The sequence below is a fragment of the Ictidomys tridecemlineatus genome, chromosome 13, assembly GCF_052094955.1.
Source record: "Ictidomys tridecemlineatus isolate mIctTri1 chromosome 13, mIctTri1.hap1, whole genome shotgun sequence".
Taxonomy (NCBI): Eukaryota; Metazoa; Chordata; class Mammalia; order Rodentia; family Sciuridae; genus Ictidomys; species Ictidomys tridecemlineatus.
In genome coordinates this window covers 87,183,034-87,201,248 of record NC_135489.1, presented here as the reverse complement: position 1 = coordinate 87,201,248, position 18,215 = coordinate 87,183,034, and the positions used below count along the sequence as shown (strand labels likewise).

Here is an 18,215-nt window from a genome sequence, read left to right as displayed (position 1 = left end):
AGAACCTTAAGCCAGCATCTTACCATAAGGAAATCCATAGGAAGAACACAAACACTTGTCAGCAAAATAAATGAAGAAGTCTTAACAGGTTAATGACAAGAAGTTCATCAAATGTTCCTGTGAGGAGAAGTGTAACTGATCAATCATATATTTATCCAAATATATACAATGGCTTTAAGTAATTGCTTTCACTTGATGAGAAAGAAAACACAAGACAATAATAGAGTAGCAGGAGAGATTTTGCTATTACAAGCACATAAAGGTATGATTGAGAATGGTTTGACTACTCACTGTTTTTCTTGTACGTCAGAATTTCATAGGAATTCATCTCATATTTCTCAAAGGTTTGCCACACCTTTTCAATTGTGTCTTTATGAGTCAGCTCTCCATACATAAACCTGCAAATCAACTGAAGAGCTCACGTTAGCAAATCAACAGGTATTTATTATTCTATAAGCACATGTTAAATATCTGTTCTGTGTTCCCAAACTATATGCTAGGCATTGTGATGTGCACACATATGTGAAAATGTTTGTTGGATCAAAAAGTCTTAGGGAAAATAGCAAGAAAGAAGGGAAGAGAAAATTCAAAGCAGAAGATGAGCATGTGAGCTTTAACCAAGAGTCATGTTAATTCAATAAAATAACAGCCCAATATGACTGAAGGTAGGCATGGAAAGGGAAATCTGCTATAGATAATACAGAAAAGCAAGCAGAGGACAGATTAAGGAGGAGACTATGGCAATAGAAGCCATGCGAGGCAATTCTAAGTTTATCCTGATAGCAACTGGAGGACATGGAAGGTTTTAATCAAAGGAGAAACCTAATCATATTTCATTTTAGAAATGTAAATTTGGAAGAATTCTGATAAAAATGGCCAAGTAAATATGGACTAAGATATTCCCTCTTCTAATTCCTAATAAACAAAAAATTAAAAGAGGAGCAGGGACACAAAAAAATATTCACCAAGTAAACAAGAAAGTGGGTGCAATTGGATGCTGTAAACATTAAGATACAGCTAAGGAAAGAAACAAGATTCAGTCACTGTCTGTGCAGCAACTTTTCCTGATCCTGCCCCACCAAACAGAAAAGAAAAACAGCATTGGGTTAAAAATAATGTTGACAGAATAAAATCCTACATGTTATTAATAATATAACTCCCTGCTGCTCATATGTAGAGACAAGTAGCCTAAGGGGGTAAATACAGAATATGAAATGAGAGAGAGAGAGAGAGAGAGAGAGAGAGAGAGAGAGAGAGAGAGAGAGAGAGAGAGAGAATGAGCTAGAGAAAACCTTGGGATAGAGCTTTACTGACTAACCCTAGTTCTTAGGCAGAACAATTGCCAGGACTGTCCATTTTTTCTGGTCCTACACTAAATATGGTCTGAATACCAGAACTTATCCATGCTGGAACAAAATAGTCCCTCAACTGAGTAGAATGAACCTTTCCACTGGACACTAACAGAATGCAAGAGGAGGGGCCATCTCTCAAGGGAGCTGGAAGCCCAGCTTCCAGATGAAGGATGCTCAAGGTTTCTAATAAGCATTTTCCCTTCCCACCCCAGGTCTCAGGCAACAACGATAAGGAAGGACATCTCTGGTCAATCCTCCAAGTCTTAAGTAATGCAGAAATGGTGATATGGGTTCCCAAATTCTGCCATTACTTAAGACTTGGAGGCATTGACCAGAAGATGTCCCTTCACTTTATCGTTGTTGCCATGAGACTGGGTGGGAAGGAAAATGCTTATTAGAAACCTTGAGCATACCTTCATCTGGAAGCTGGGCTTCCAGCTCCCTTGAGAGATGGCCCCTCCTCTGCATTCTAGTGTCATTTTGAATTTAAATTTACTCAGATTGAGGGACAAGATTATCTGGGCATTACATCATGTAGCTCTCTGTTTTTAAGTTGTTCTTTTTACTTATGTACTACAAAAACAGAATATTGACTTTGTTAAACTATCTTTTAAAAGAAAAATAGATCAACAATAAATTAGCCCTACCTGAAAACAAGGGAATTTCTCTTTATTTTTCTCTGAGTTAATTTTCTAGATATGTGGCCATCATTTAAGTGAAGCGATGGTACATTTAATAGCAATTTTCTTCCTAAGTTAACATAAATTGCTGCAAAATTGAGTCTTCATATAGAAGAAGTGCCGTAATTACCTCCAGTTTTCACTGGTCTTGGTTACTCTTTCAAGTAGAGCAGATGTAAACTTCCTTAACCTGAACATTATATTACAAATATCTACAAGGCAGGAAATAAGCCAAAGAAGTTCCTGAGCTATCAGTAACATAGCTAGTACAAAGGTTTTTTTATTCTTATAGTAGGGGTCATTCAGGTAATTAAATAAGTTGTTTTGAATTGTGCATAAAAGTTTGCTAGATTAGCAAAATATTCTATCTGATTTTTTAAAGTACTTATACTCAATAAGAAGGAAGAAAGACAAGAAAAGGCTGTTCAATTTATACCAAAAAATGAAGCTAATCTTCTCGATTTATTGATTTGTACATATGAAGTACAGATGCAGATATAGATGCAGATATATAAATGTATAGATATTTAAGAGGAAACCAGCACAGAAAGAATATAACAGCATTCTATTGCAGTTAGAGTCATAGTTTCTAAACCTCTGAGAAGTGGGGAGAAAATCTTAAATTTTCCATTGCTCAGTCTTCACAGTATAAAATTTTAGAAAATTAAAATACTTCCAAACATTTCTTGTTTTTCACCAAACTTTTTATTTGTCCGATTTAATACATGAAAATGTAACTTCTGAGAACAGACAAATATGTCTGAACAGACAAGCTTCTCCACCCTTCATAGATGAGTTTATTTCTTAATTTGGCAGGTGTGGGAAATGGTTCCACTTTATGTAAACAGTGCTAAAGAGAAAAGGCTGAAAAAGGAGAAAAAGAGGAGCTTGACGCTATGCTGTACCAAGACCTTGGCAGGGCACAGCAGAGGAATGTCTGGCAGGATCCAGGCTACATGCCCAGCTCACCACCTTGAAGATGCTTTGAAAGGATTTTCCCAATGCCAAGGCCCAAGGGGAGTCTTCAAATACATAATATTTGCCATTAGCACAATTTGCTAAGAGAACAGAAAGAGAGCTCTAACAAAGACACAAAATATTAGTTCTCTTTTTCTGAAATAAAAAATTTTAGCTGAGAAAAAAAAACTCTTTAAAAAAGGCTCTTGTCTCCAACATTATAAATTACTCTTCTCTAAAATGTTCATAAATCTTAAAATTAATCCAATCATCTAAATTTTCTTTTCATTTTCATTTACTTTTATTTGATGTTTTTCAAACTTATTCCATATAAAACTTCATAAGCTTCTGAGTTCACATTTTTTTATAGATAAAGTTTTCCCAAGCTTTTCTAAGTTTCTCCCCATCTTACTGACTACAAATATGTAGTTGTAGCCACCATGCCCCACATAGGCTTTGATTTTCTCAGCACATTCATGAATGAGAGAACATATTACAATAAAAATTCTTCAATAAAAATGGAATGAGGGGAGCTCCTTTTGTGAGTGGGTGGAGGTGAGTCCCTGCTCAGAGCAAGCCCTGGGCTGTCAGTGCTCCAACCCTCCTGGTCTGCTTTCGCTGCCCAGAGCGCCCCTGTGCTCTTCTCCTGGCTCTCTCCCAGCTGTAGCATGTCCACCACTGTGGCCCTATAGCGCTGTTGCTTGCTGCCTGGCCACTTTGTCTTGGCTACTCTTGTTCGCGTCCTGGGCTTTCCATGGGCGCGCTGTCTGCTGTTGGCTTCTCTGCTGTTGCTGCTATGGTGGCCTTGCACTTTCCCCTGTGCCTCACCTAGAACTTGTATCCCCCACACCTTAGGCCATGTGGTTTCAATCAGAGCAATGCTTCAGTAGGCTGTCAAAAGACAGCATCTCCAGTCTGAGTGTGTGTAATGAGATGGAGGCAGGAGTGGTGAAGTGAGAGCGCTGGATCTGAGTTGACGCTCTTCTGTGGCCTAGGACAGTCACTGAAAGACAGAATTCTCTCCTGCACAGCCAGAGAGGACTGGCGGGCTGTAGTGCCCCACTGCATGTAAATTCTCCCTTGGTTGACTCCTCACCACACTGAAAACTTTAGGGAAAATCCTTTTGTTTAACAGCAGAGGCTTCAGAGTGTAATCTATACTGGGGCCTAGAAATCATTTTAACTGGCGACTGATATGTCTCAAGGTGAACTCGGCCATCCAAGGCACTGCCACTTATAGTGGGAGCTCAGCTGATCCACCCGGAAAAGATAGGTGAGGTAGAAGATAGCACCATGCAGATTCATCAACTTGTGAATTCTATGTGGAAACTCTGCCCAAAATAAGCTTTCTGAAGGTAAGGAAGAAAAGGAAGAAAATAATGGAAAGAAGGATTGTGTGGCATAGGTAGTAAATATCTGTCCTTGTTCACAGTTTGGACCACCTCAGAAGAGACAATTCTTTTATTTTTCATTAAGAACTTTTTGTTTTGGGGTTGGGGTTATACTTTAGTGGTATAGCTCTTGCCTATCATGTGTGAGGCACTGGGTTCAATCCTCAGCACCACCTTAAAAATAATGAAGGTATTGTGTCCATCTTCAAATAAAAAATAATAATTTTTTTTTTGGTTTTTGTTGTATATGTTGATTCATTCATGTTACACATATATAGAGATATTTTGTTATCATTTTTCTCTTTTTATTACCTTTTACTATTTTGTTTTGTTTTATGAGTGTTTTTTATTTTTTTGTTTTTGATTAATTTTCTTAGCTTCTCCCTCTAATAGTTAAATTCTCTTGTTCTCTATCAACCTGTCAATCTGCTTTGTTGTATTTTTAAATTTTGTTATTTTCTCCCTTCTTTATGGCCTTCACTTTCTTCTACCTCTCTTCTACTTTATCTTTTTCACCTTTGGAATATTTTAACCATTCTTTTGACTTCCTTTCTCATTTTCTTCCTTGTTAATGAACTGTATTTTTGCCATCTTTTAAAACTAGTTTATATAATTCTTGCTCCCACGATTCATGTTTTTGAAGTTATTAGTACTGTGGATGTTGTAGCTGATATTCAGTGTTTACTTTAATTCTAAATCTAGTTCACTGCTTCTTATGTTGCTGTTTTAATTTCTGATTATTAGTATTGTAGATGCTGTTTTAATTTCTGATTATTAGTATTGTAGATATCATAATTAACACCTGGTATTTACTTGAATATTGTAGATTCTTCCCTGTTATTGTTGCTGTTCTTCATTTACCCTTTTCCATAGTGGCTGGGCACCAAATGTGACACTATAAATTGTTGGGGAATGTGCTCTGCCCCTGAGTTACACCCCCAATCCAGGTAAGAGATTGTGTACCTAATTCCACACATAACAACTATTCTTAACCTTCAGCAATAATTTAAAGAATATTGGGGACCTCAAACTGGCAACCATGGCCTAAGTAGAAGTTGGAGAGAATGCTCAACTTACCCATGGACATATGCTCCTACAGCAACAGCAGAGAGAAATAACAAAATAACCTCAACATAGGTTACTCTTATACACTCTTAGAATATACAGAATTGTCATATCTAGAAGATCAATCATGGGTGGTATGTATATACAGTGATATAGGCAACACAACTGTCGATCTTCTAGAAAGATCCTGTGAAATCTACAGAGAAAGTGGAATCCTCAAGCTCTAATATACTACAAAACTTGGAATGATCACTTTGATCACTAATCACAACCAAAAACATTAGGATATTAAATATACTACAAAAAACACTGGGAAATATATTCAACAATTCACAACAACGTGATATACCAGAACACTTTGCCAAGAGAAGGCTGTTCCCTAAGAATAACCTCACATAAAAGTGAAAAAGAGGTGGCTGGAGTTGTGGCTCAGTATTAGAGGACTTGCCTAGCATGTGTGAGGTCCTGGGTTTGATTCTCAGCACCAATATAAAGTGAAGGTACATCTACAGCTAAAAAAAAAATTTAAATTAGAGAAGAAACCCATCTCAATAGATATGCAAATCTCAACATAAGAATATAAGTGATACAAAAAACTAATGTAGTAAGACACCTCTTAAGGTGTGTAATTCATCAACAACAGACTTCAAAAATATCCAAATACTGGATACAAAATTTTTTTAAATGATCATTTAAAAATTATAGGATTCTCAGATGATAAAAAAATAAATAAATTAAGAAAGTCAGTACATGATATAAATGCTAAATTCAATGAAGAGATAGAGATATTGAAAAATAACTACACAGAACTCTTGGAAATGATCATCAAATCAAAAATCAAATTGTATATGTTTCCAATACATTAGATTGAGTAGAGGACAGAATTTTAGAGATTGAAGATAAGGTGGACATCCTTGAACATTATTAAAGACACCCTTGACAGTATTAAAGAAAAAAGTAAGAAACTACAAATCTAATAAGAACTGAGGAAACATTAAGAGACCAAACTTAATGTTCACAGACATTAAAGAAGGATCAGGGATACAGGATCATGGCAGTGACATAATGGCAGAAAAATTCCTGCAGACTTAGGAATAAGATGAACATCCTGACACTGGAAGCATTTAGAACCTCAAATAGCCCAGACCAGGAAAAAAAAAAAACTTCTTCACATCCTATCATAATTACAAAGCCAAAATTTCAGTTCAAAGAAATAATTTTAAAAGCTACTAAAATTTTAAAAGCCAGGTCACATTTAAAGAAAAATCAATCAGATTAACATCCAATTTCTTGACAGAAACCCTAATGTCCAAGAGGGCTTGGAACAATGTATTTCAAATCCTGAAAAAAAATAACAGCCAACCAAGATCATTCTATCGAATAAACCATCAGAATTGTACTATCAGAATCAAAGAAAAAATAAAAACCTATCGAGATGAGCATAAAGGAAAGAAATTCATTATTACTATTCCAGCATTGCAGCAAACACTCAGAAGAATTCTACACATAGAAGAAGATTATAAACCACCAAGAGATCTTAAAAAAATGAATTAGATTGCAACTGGGGGTGAACATATGCCAATCAGGATAGAAGCAAACATTAAATGTAAAAAAATAAAAATAGATGAGAAGTAACACATTCCTCTCTAATGACACTGAATATAAATGGTCTCATTTTTCCAAATAATAAACATAGATCATAACACTGGACAAAAAATAAGACCCAATTATTGTTGCCTCAAAGAAATATATCTATGGCCAAAGATATTCACAGGCTAAAAGAATTAAAAAATGACATTTCATGTAAATGAAACTTGAAAGCATGCAGGGATACCTATTAATAACCAACAACGCAGATTCAAGCAAAATTAGAGGAGAAGTACAGATCACCATATCTTGGTAAGGGGAATAATCCAAAAAGAAAATATAAAGATAGTAAACATTTATGCCCCAAACATTGGTGCACCTGATTACATAAAACACAATGCAACATAAAGGTTCATATAGGGACCAATATAATAATAGCAAGTGACTGCAATATACCTCTGAGAGATCATCCACACACAAAATCAACCAAGATACTACAGGGTTAAATCAAACTGTAAATCAAATGGATTTAACAGGTATTACAGAGTATTTCATCCAATACAGCTGAATCCCCTTTTTTCAGTTTTCTCCAAAATAGATAATATTTTAGTGAACAAAGTAATCATTAGCAAATATGAAAAAGTTAAAATAATTCCACATATCCTGTTTCAATGAAAATGGAATAAAATTAAAAATCAAGAAGAAAACCACATATTCAAAGACATAGAGATTAAACAATACACATTGTAATGATGAGTGGATCATCAAAGAAATCTGACAAGAAACTAAAAAATTCTAAGACTCAACAAGATTAGAAGTTCAAAATACCAGGGCCAAGAAGCTGCTGCAGCAGCCACTGTTTAAAATCTGGTGTCTCTGGGAGCTGAGGGATCTGCTGGAGGATGGAAACAAGAGAAAGCCTTGTGGCCTCAGCATATCCCAGTGCTCAATCCCTCTCTTCAGATGCACAGCATCCACCTTGGGAGTGCATTTAGCTGATACTGTGGTTTCCAGATGCGGAGGTCCTGGGTTCCAGGTAGCAATGAAGGGATAGCAGTGCCCTGCTGCTGAGCTCCTTCCTGCCCCCTGTCTGCCTAGGCACAAAGGAGGGTCAGAGGAAGGCCTTGCAGTGTGCCTGCCTCTATGCTTCACAGCCTCCCACCCCAGGGTCACTGCCTAGAGGTGCCTGCTACCCAAACCTTTGCACTACAGCTGTGCAGGGTGCCTTCAGCTGCCACCTGCCATCCTGAGGCAACCACCCTCAACTCAATATGACACTGCTGGTGTTCCTGGCCATGCTGCTGATCGTCCTGCTGCTGCTGATGTGCAGAACTAGCCTTAAGGCCATAAGCAACAAACCCTGTGCCAACATTGTACAGAATAGGGAAAGCCTGAAAGCATTTCCTCTAAAATCAAGATCAAGTCAAGGATGTCCACTCTCACCACTCCTGTTCAATATAGTTTTTGAAACTCTAGCCACAGAAATTAGGTAAGAAAAGGAAATAAAGGGGATTCAAATAGAAAAGTCAAATTGTCTCTGTTTGCAGATGATATTATCCTGAACTTAGATGATCCAAGAAGCTCCACCAGTACACTTCTAATGATGATAAACAAAGTAAGCAATGTAGCAGGATACAAAATCAAAATATAGAAATCAACCACTTTCCTATACACTACTGATATATCTGTTGAGAAAGAAATTAGGGGAAAATCATTAACAATAGCTTCCAAGAACATAAAACAGTAACAAAGTTAACCAAAAAGGTGAAAGATTTCTACAAGAAATATTTACAAAATATGGAAAAAATAAATTGAGGAAGACACCAAAAGATGGAAAGACCACAAATGTTCATGGTAGGGAGATTTAATATTGTTAAAATGACCATATAACCAAAATCAATCTGCAGATACAATGTAATTTCCATGAAAATACCAAAGATATTCTTTTGAAAACCAGAAAAACAAATCCAAAGATTTATACAGAAGAACAAAAGACCCTGGATTGTCAAAACAAATCTGAGTAAAAAGACTAAAGCTGGAGGTATCACAATGCCTGACTTTAAATTATACTATAGAGTCACAGTAATGAAATCAGCTTGGTACTAGCATACATATAGATATTTAGATCAGTGGAACAGAATGAAGACACAGAAACAAACCCACAAAGGTTCTATAAAATTACACTGGAAACAATACAGCCTCCTTAACAAGTGATGCTGGTAAAACAGGATACCATAAGATTAAAAATAGATACCTATCTATCACTCTGTAACAAAAGTCAACTCAATTGGACCAAAGACCTAGGAAAAGACCTTAAACTTTGCAACTGATAGAAGAGAAAAAAGGAATAGCTTCAACATATAGGTACAGATAATGACTTACTTAATATATTGTACTTCTCCAACTCAGTAAATATTAGGGACTTCTCCAAAAAATGCATTCCATAAATGGGGAAAGAAGTTAAACAGACATTTCTTAAAAGAAGAAGTACAAACAGCCAAAAATTATTTTAAAAATGTTTGACAACTAGAGTCATCAGGATAATGGAAATCAAAACTACACTGAGATTTCATTTCACTCCACTTAAACTGACAGCCATTAAAAATACAAATAACAATAAATGCTGGCAGAATTGGGTAGGGGAGAGAACCATCCAAATCATTTGTAGGTATCTATATTAGTACAGCTAATACGGAAATCATTATGGAGATTCCCCCCAAGACTAGGATTGGATCCTGTAAAGGAACACCTATGTGGGGAGAATTGTGGAAGAGGCGCACAAACGACAGACACAGACACACAGGGAAGGGTACAAACAGACAGAAGGATGGCAACAAAGGAATGCCTACCCCTCTCTGTCATCATCTTTAATAACCAAAAAGTTACTTATTACCCACTACCAGTGATTACACTTTGACTAGTATTCCTTTAACCCTGAGTGCTAGCTAACTAAGATAAGGTCCAGGTTAATCCAAACACATAGCCTCTCTCCTTCAAAGGATATCACTATGTAAACCAGGTAGTGCATCCACATAGTTATCTTAATAACCTCAGCAGGGAATAGCTGGGCATTCCAATCATGGGAATCAGTTACCTCCTGGGAATTTGCTCACTCAGAGAACACTTCCGTATTTCCACTGTCAGAAATACCTACAGGAACCACCATCATCGAGTATAACCATTTACTCCTCAGTATCTATCCAAAGAATTAAAGTCAGCATACAACTGTGACACATGCCTCTCCATGTTTATAGCAGCACTATTCACTATTGTGAATTATTGTATGAATCACCAATTTATGCAACCAGTCTAGGTATCAGTCTATAAATGAATGGATAAAGGAAATGTGATATACAGACACAATGGAATTTAATTCAGGCATAAAGAATCACAAAATTATGTCATTTGCAGGGAAATGGATGGAACTGGAGAACACTGTGTTAGACAAAACAAGGTAGACTCAGAAAATCAAGAAACATGTTTTTTCTCAAATGTGGAATTTAGCAAGAAAAACGGGATCTCCTGAAAATAGAAGGAAGAGCAGTAAGGTAGAAAAAGGGAATAAGGAAATGGAGGAAGGGAGGGCAAGGGGGTACTAAGTATTTAAGTCTATCAAATTTTGCAAGGTACATGGGCTTGGGTTGTAGCTCAGGGGTGGAGTTCTTGCCTTGCATATATGAGGCACTGGGTTTGATCCTCAGCAGCACATACAAATAAATAAAATAAAGGTGTTGTGTTCATCTACAACTAAAAAAAATTTACAAGGTACATATACAAATATACCACCATAAAACCCACTATTCAGTGTAATTTTTTCTCTCTTTTAAAAAATTTCTTAACTGAGTTTTAAAAAACAAATGACAGCAGAATGCATCACAATTCTTATTACACATATACAGAACAAGTTTTCATATCTCTGTTTGTATATAAAGTATGTTCACACCAATTTGTATCTCCATACATGTACTTTGGATAATGATGCCCATCACATTCCACCATCCTTGTTAACCCCCTGCCTCTCTCTTCCCCTCCCACCCCTGTGCTCTATCTAGAGTTTCTCTAGCAACACAGAGACCTCACACAGTTTTCAAGAGATCCCACTCAAGTACTTCATAGATTTCCCAAAAACCTGACATATGAGACCTTTCACAGAGACTTACCACAGAGATACCAAATCCATTCTTCCTTCCAAGTGGACCTGAAACCACTTAGCTAACTGAAGGATACCACCAGCCTGGTTCTGCCCTCAGGACCCAGAGACACTGAGACACTGTCAATATGGTCTCCCAAATGGTGTTCTTTGCTTGGAAAAATCCTTGGGAATTTCTATTCCTTTGTAATGCCACTGCCTCTGAACAAAAGAAATGCAGATTCCAAATACAGGTCTGCAAAATTCCTTCTTCTCCAAGTTTCCACTTCCTTAGCTCTAACCCACAGTTTAGAGAATCACAAATATTAATCATGAATAAAATGTGGCCAACCTTCAGTGAGAGAATTCATTTCTTTAGCTTTACTTATTCACAAGTCAAATGCATTAATATCTCATTTTACTTCACTGAAGATAAGAACTGAATTCAAGATGGTTGACCACTTTGGAAACACAATAAAGACCTGTAACAAATGGACTCTAGAAATGAAATAAACAAGCAAAGAAGCATCTGGACTCACTCTACCTCCCAGGGGGGCTGTCCAACCAGCATATTATTCTGCACACAGCAGGTAGTAACAAGTTTGCAGAATCTGCTTTATTTTCAAATGAAACAAGATAAAAATCAAGTAAAGAATTTTTGCAATGAGATTTCTGGAAATACTCTTATTTTATCATCTAGGAAGATTATATTTAATCTTATAATGTTTTGTTCCTTAAAATATGATAAATCCCTCAAATAATATTACACATTTCCAAAATATAAAAGTGTTACTGTTCAGTTAACATAGCTTAAACTGATGGACTAAATATAAGATTTCATTTTCATTTTGAAAAGAATTCCAACAAATGCACATTTTTTTAAGACTCAGGCAGTCAAGTTGTTTTATGTTCAGTATAGAGCAAAAAAAGGACTAGCTTCAAACAGTTTAAAATCCTTCAAAATATATCAATCCATGTTTGAGATACACATAGAGCCTAATGAAACTACTAAGGAATATTTAAACACTGGAATTGAGAAAATTGTACATTTAGTCATATTTATATTAGAATAGTCCATAGTGAAAAGTCTCATTTATCATACCTCAGCATTTTCCAAAGGATGCAATTGGTAAGACTACAAATTACTTATCACTCATAAGCAACCCATTGGTTCTATCTTATTTATTTTAAAGACTTCTGTCAAGAATGTGTCACTGGTTGTGTCTCTCAGATTATCCATCATGATAACAGCATCACAATCTTTTCTTCTCAGTCTTTTCATTAAAAGTAGTGGAGCTGACATAAGAGCTCTTTAAGTCTATTTGTTTCAAGATGTCCCCTTCTCCATAATTACAAACTTATACTTATTAATTTTCCTACTATATTACCTTATAAAGCTATCAAATCATAAAAAGAAGCAATGTGATCATGGATGTCCTCTTATATAATTGGACTATTTGTTTTTTGATAGTGGAACTTATACAAGGTAAGTTACAGGAAACAAATTAGGAAAAAATCTATACAGAAAATATTTTATAAAGAATAGTGTATCCTTTTAAAATTGATTTTTTTGAGGGGAGGGTAATCTAGGATTGAACTCAGGGGCATTCATCCACTAAGCCCCATCCCCAGCCCTATTTTGTATTTTATTTAGAGACATGGTCTCACTGAGGTGCTTAGCACTTTGCTTTGGCTGAGGCTGGCTTTAAACTCTTGATCCTCCTGCCTCATTCTCCTCAGGTGCTAGGATTATAGGTATGTACCACCATGCCCAGCTCAATTTGATTTTTAACATGGTTAAATTAAGTGATTACTTCTGGATCTTTAGAGGTGGCTGTAAAGTCTGAAAATACACAAACATTCATAAAAAATAATCACTGACATGCTGAATATATTGTCCATCAGTAGCAATTTGTAGTTCATTAAGCTATGCAAAACAGCAATAAACAATTTGCATTAAAGCAACATTCCCATCAGTCACTGCACATGCATCTGTCACATATCACCTCAATGATTTCTGTGTCCAATTTTCATGACAGAAATCAGAAGTTTATCCAGGGCCTTCAATCTATTATCCAGATACCTCTAATAACCCAGGTGCTTCAATCTGTCACAAAGATATTTACATTACAGACTTTATAGCCACTGGTATTTTAAGATTTACTCACTATACATCTTATTAATATTTCAGCATTTTTATACATACAAAGAAATAGATAACCAAAACAGTAAGATATTGGAGAAAATAAGAAAATTATATCATCTTTGTCTTGAAAATTTTTCACATCAAAACATTTTGCTGCAAATAAAAGTAATTTGTTTTGTTTTGCTACACAGTATAGAGATTGAATCTGGGGCCTAGCACAAACACATGCTCTACTGCTGAGCTACACCCCAAATCCCCTTTTTATTTCATTTTGAGGAGGCTGGCTTTGGACTTGCAATCATCTTTCCTGAGACTCTTGAGTAGCTAGGATTACAGGGGTGTACCAACATGCCTAGCTTGAAGTGACTTGAAATCTACAGATGAAAGACTTTAAATGACATTTAGAATTTACTGCAAATTCGGTTTTGAAATAAACTTTTCTTAAACAAAGGGTTCACATTGACTTCCACAAATCAGGCACTCCAGAATACAATGTAGAGTAGTGAAATATGTGATGCCTTCTACATACACCAAGGAAAAAAGGTCTTTTGCAAATAAGCAAAACCAGAATTGCAGTTGTCTCTAAGAACAATTCCTTCCCATTCATAGACTATAATGCTGTTGACAATTTCAAGCACTTTCACTTCTAAAGAACTCCCACAGGAAGAAATTCCTCCAAGCTTTCCAGATACAGGTGCACTTTCTGTCCTTCTCACTACCTTAACAGTGTGACACATCCAGCTCCAGACAGTCCCAATAGCTTCCCCCTGTGTTCTCTAAGGTCAGTCACTTTCATAACCATTCTTGTAACACAATAAATTGCTATAATTATTTCCAGGGCCTACGTGTATTGCTGCATTTTCCAAACAGGTGCAGGTCTCTGTGGTTACTCAGAGGTTTGCTAGGGCACCCTTCCCTGGGCTGAGCTGTCAAGATCAGAAAAGCCCATCTACCCATAAACATGTGCCCCATCCCACTACCCTTTTATATTCCTGTCATAATTTAATGCTAGGAAAACTTTACATACCTATTTCCAACAACAAGAAAAACTTCACAAGGTATACAAATTTCTTTTGTACACTGTGATCCCCGGAGTGAGAGAAACTTTCCATATTCCAGGTCTAGGACTTAGGCAAGTATCTTGGGGTCTTCAGACATCACTTTCTAAAATGAAAATGAAATTCAATAATATGAAGTTACAACATTAAAACACTTTGCATAATTCCTATTAGATTATTTTGATGTTATCTTTATTTTCATTATTATTACCAATGAAATTGGATGATTTTGATATTATCATTGTTTTTATTTTCACTGCATGATTATCAATTTAACTTTTACTTGCTAAATCAAATATACACACTTGTGGTATACTGTTTTCACAATTAAACAACTGATTTTCTAGCACAAAAGCTAATGTTTAATACATACTAGACATTTATAGTTCTAAGAAAAAAATAGATATTCTTTCAAGTCATTTTTCAAATCGCTTTTTTGAACACGAATAAGCTCCAGGTGGGCCTAAGGAGAGTGAAAAGGCAGAGGAGCAGCAGAAGCCTGTCTGTCATCCTCCTGTGTGGTTAGATAGGGGTGAGAAGACCTTGCCTGCCAAGGGAGCAGTCCACAGAGTCTGACCTGGAACTCTCAGGGCGGGGGCCTCCTGGCTCCTGGAGATTGCTCCAAGAGTATGTGGAGGTGCCTGAGAGAGTCTTTATGTCCCCAAACTGAACCTCTTCCATTGCCACAGGGTAGGACCCTTTTGGAAACCCCTTTCAACATCACCCTCCCCCCCCCAACAGGCCTGCCTGTCCTCAGGAGCTTGTCTCTCTTTTAAGATACCCTCACTGAGACCCACACACCTGTTCCTCCACTCAGACACTTTAAGGTATGCCCTCCACCTAAATGATCCTCACAGTGCACCTGCCCCTTAACACAGCTTACCGACACCAGCGGTATCCCTTTGCCTCTACCCCACAACCCCCAAACTCGCAGGCCACCCCTCCAGCCCTGTAGAGGTAGAAGCCTCCAATAGATGAGCTGCCCTCTAAAGTGGCGGCTCCTGCTGCCAAGGAGCACCTCAGAAAAGCCGCTGCACCTCACCCAAAGAGCCTGCACCCTCCCCGAGTGGGTCCCAGTACCTCCTTCTTCAAGGTGCTCCACATCTTCTGCTGGGTTTCTGCCCCTGGGGGAGCAGCCAGGAATGCGCGGGTGAACTCGCGGTGGGAGTGATGGAGGCTGTCCTTCCCGCCGCCTAACCTGCGGGAGCCATGGCCAAGCCGTGCGCAGCGTCCTTTTGGCTTGGGTCCTGTCCTGGGCAGCTCTGAACTCACCGAGGCCGGCCGTGGCTCCATTGTTCAGTGGCTCCTGTGCTCTGGCAGCGGCTCCTGTTCCTGGAGTCCGAGATGGTGGTGTCCTGGCTCCAGGGATTAGGTGATGCCGGCGGCGGCTCCTTAATTGCTGAGAAGGGCGATGGCGGCTTTGGCTCTTGTGCTCTGCACGTGGTGGCGGCGGCAGGTGGCTTTGGTGTCCAGAAGAGGGAGACAGTAGCAGCGTTTCCTCCCGCGCTCAGGCCCTTCCTGTGCTCTGGTGGAGACGTCAACATTGGCTCTGGGCAGGGGGTTGGCTCCGGTAGCAGCTCCGTGTCCTGTCTGCAGTGGGGTCGGCAGTGACATTGTCTCCAGCTGGTGGGCGACTGCAGTGACAGCGGAGCGAGGGAAGCGGTTCCCATGATCTGGACACGCTGAAGGCTCCAATGGTTCCTGTGCTCTGGAAGCGGTGACTCCCGTGAGTCAGCGTTGACTCCAGCAGTTGTTGGACCTGAGGGCGGCAGTGGCTCCTACTCCCCAGCTGGCATTGTCTACCACGGGTCTTGTGCTCCAGCAGCGGCGGCGGAAGCTCCAAGGTCTTGCGGCTGCATTGGCAACAGCTGCGGCGGGCGGCAAGGATGGTGGCAGTGGCTCCTATGTTTTAGACGCGGCGTTTAAGGTTGCTGTGGTCTCAAGGCCAACAACATTGGCTTAGGGCGGCGGTGGCGTTGGTTTCTGCATTGGCTCTGGCGGCGGCTTTGGCTCCTGAAGCAGCGTTGGCGGAGGCCTTGGGGGCTTCTGCAACAGCAGCTCTGGTCCTGCAGCTCCAGCGGCTCCCACGGATGAAGCTGGCTCTGGTCCCTGCTCCTGTGGTGGCTCCTGCACTCTGGATGCTGCAAGGAAGTGATGGCCTCTGAGCTAATGGTCCTTTGGCAATAGACACTCTCTATTGGTTAGCTCAGGAGCTCTCACTTCCGTTTTCCCCTCAGGGGGCGTGATGACATAAATTTGGACCAATAGTGTTGCAACTTTTTCCAAACCCTTATTAGCATAAACTTGAACCAATAGCATTGACCCAAGAGGTATATATATATATATATATATACCTCTACCTGCGGAAAGTCCTGCAGCTATTTGCCATAGTGTCTTAGAGGCTGGACTTCCTCTCCTGGATTCAGAACACCGGTAACCTGGAGAAGATTGGTGGTGAGCTGCTGCAGTATGCTGGAACATGGGTGGGCAGAGCCTGCTACCCAGAGCTGCTTGGCTCCAGAGGCTTGCTGCTTCTGAGGAACCCACCCGCCAGTACAAGTATGAAACTCTACTTTCACTACGGGGACCTTTTAGCAAGGCATGTGTACTTATTCATACATATTAAAATAAATAGATTACATTTTCTTTACATATGTGTGTGTGTGTGTGTGTGTGTGTGTGTGTATAACTTCACACATTGTTTACTCAAAATAAGAAATTAATTTAAAAATTAGACACAGGCAATACATGGTGGCACATGATTTGTGATCACATAACTATAATCACAATTATTAGGCCTAGGAAGGAGATTTGCCAGTTCAAGTTTCCATTTCATTTCAAATGACTAATAGAAAATCTATTTCCGGGAATTTATCTGTTTAACATAAATTATCAAATTTGAGGATCAAGAGTAATGTAGTATTATATCATTTCCCTATTAATATGTATGGGGGCATTGAAGGTGCCTCTACTTTTATTCCTGATACTAACAATTTTTGCCCCCCTCTTCAATCAGTATGGTTAGGAATTTAACAATTATGTGTTTTTTTTAATATCCAGGTTCATATTGAATTTTTTCAATCCATTTTCTTTTATCTCATTTTACTGATTCCGAGTTTAATATTTGTTATATTTTGACAAAGATTGAATTTTTTTCTTTTTTTCAATGTCAATGCTCAGGTTAATTATTTTAAAATTCTTGTTTCTAATAGAAACATTCAATGCTACACATGTTCTTCTCAACACTATATGATTTTACTTATATCATCTATCTAGTATAAGTTTTTACAAATTCTATTTGTGTCTTTGACTCATGGATTATTTAGAGTTATGCTATTTGATTGTGAAATATTAGGGATGTTATACATTATCTGTCTCTTTCTGGTGTGTGTGTGTGTGTGTGTGTGTGTGTGTGTGTGTGTGTGTCGAGGTGTATGGGTGTTGCCAAGGAATGGACCCAGTGCTTTAAGTATTCGACTGAGTGCTGTACCACTGAGCTATTTACCCCAGCCCCATATATATTGAACATATGCTTTGCACGATATCAACAATGATACATTTTGATGTTTGTTTTACCTGTGGTCTAAATTGTTGAATATTCTGAGTGCATTTGAGAAGTGCTCTTTTTTTGGTGATGGGATTTTGTTCTGTAAATGTTAATTAGTTCATGTTCTCTGATGATTTCGTAAAGATTATCATCTATGAATTGTTGAATTTCTGTGTAGCTTTTCTATTAATTGTTGAACGAGTGCATTTGAAAACTTCATCTTTGTCATTGAGTTTAAGTATTTTGCTTATAGATCTAATATTTTATGTGTTCACGTACTTTAACTTTTGGGAGAACATAAAA

At 38.2% G+C, this 18,215-nt stretch overlaps 1 long non-coding RNA gene across 1 annotated transcript; it reads right to left on the bottom strand.

Moving 5' to 3' along the window:
- Positions 1–104: 104 nt before the first annotated feature.
- On the bottom strand, positions 105–16,546 carry LOC144369949 (uncharacterized). The gene is made up of 3 exons (XR_013429797.1): positions 15,446–16,546; positions 14,335–14,471; positions 105–409 (listed from the first exon to the last, which is right to left on the bottom strand). It is a non-coding gene; the product is annotated as an uncharacterized LOC144369949 (long non-coding RNA).
- Between the last annotated feature and the right edge of the window lie 1,669 nt (positions 16,547–18,215).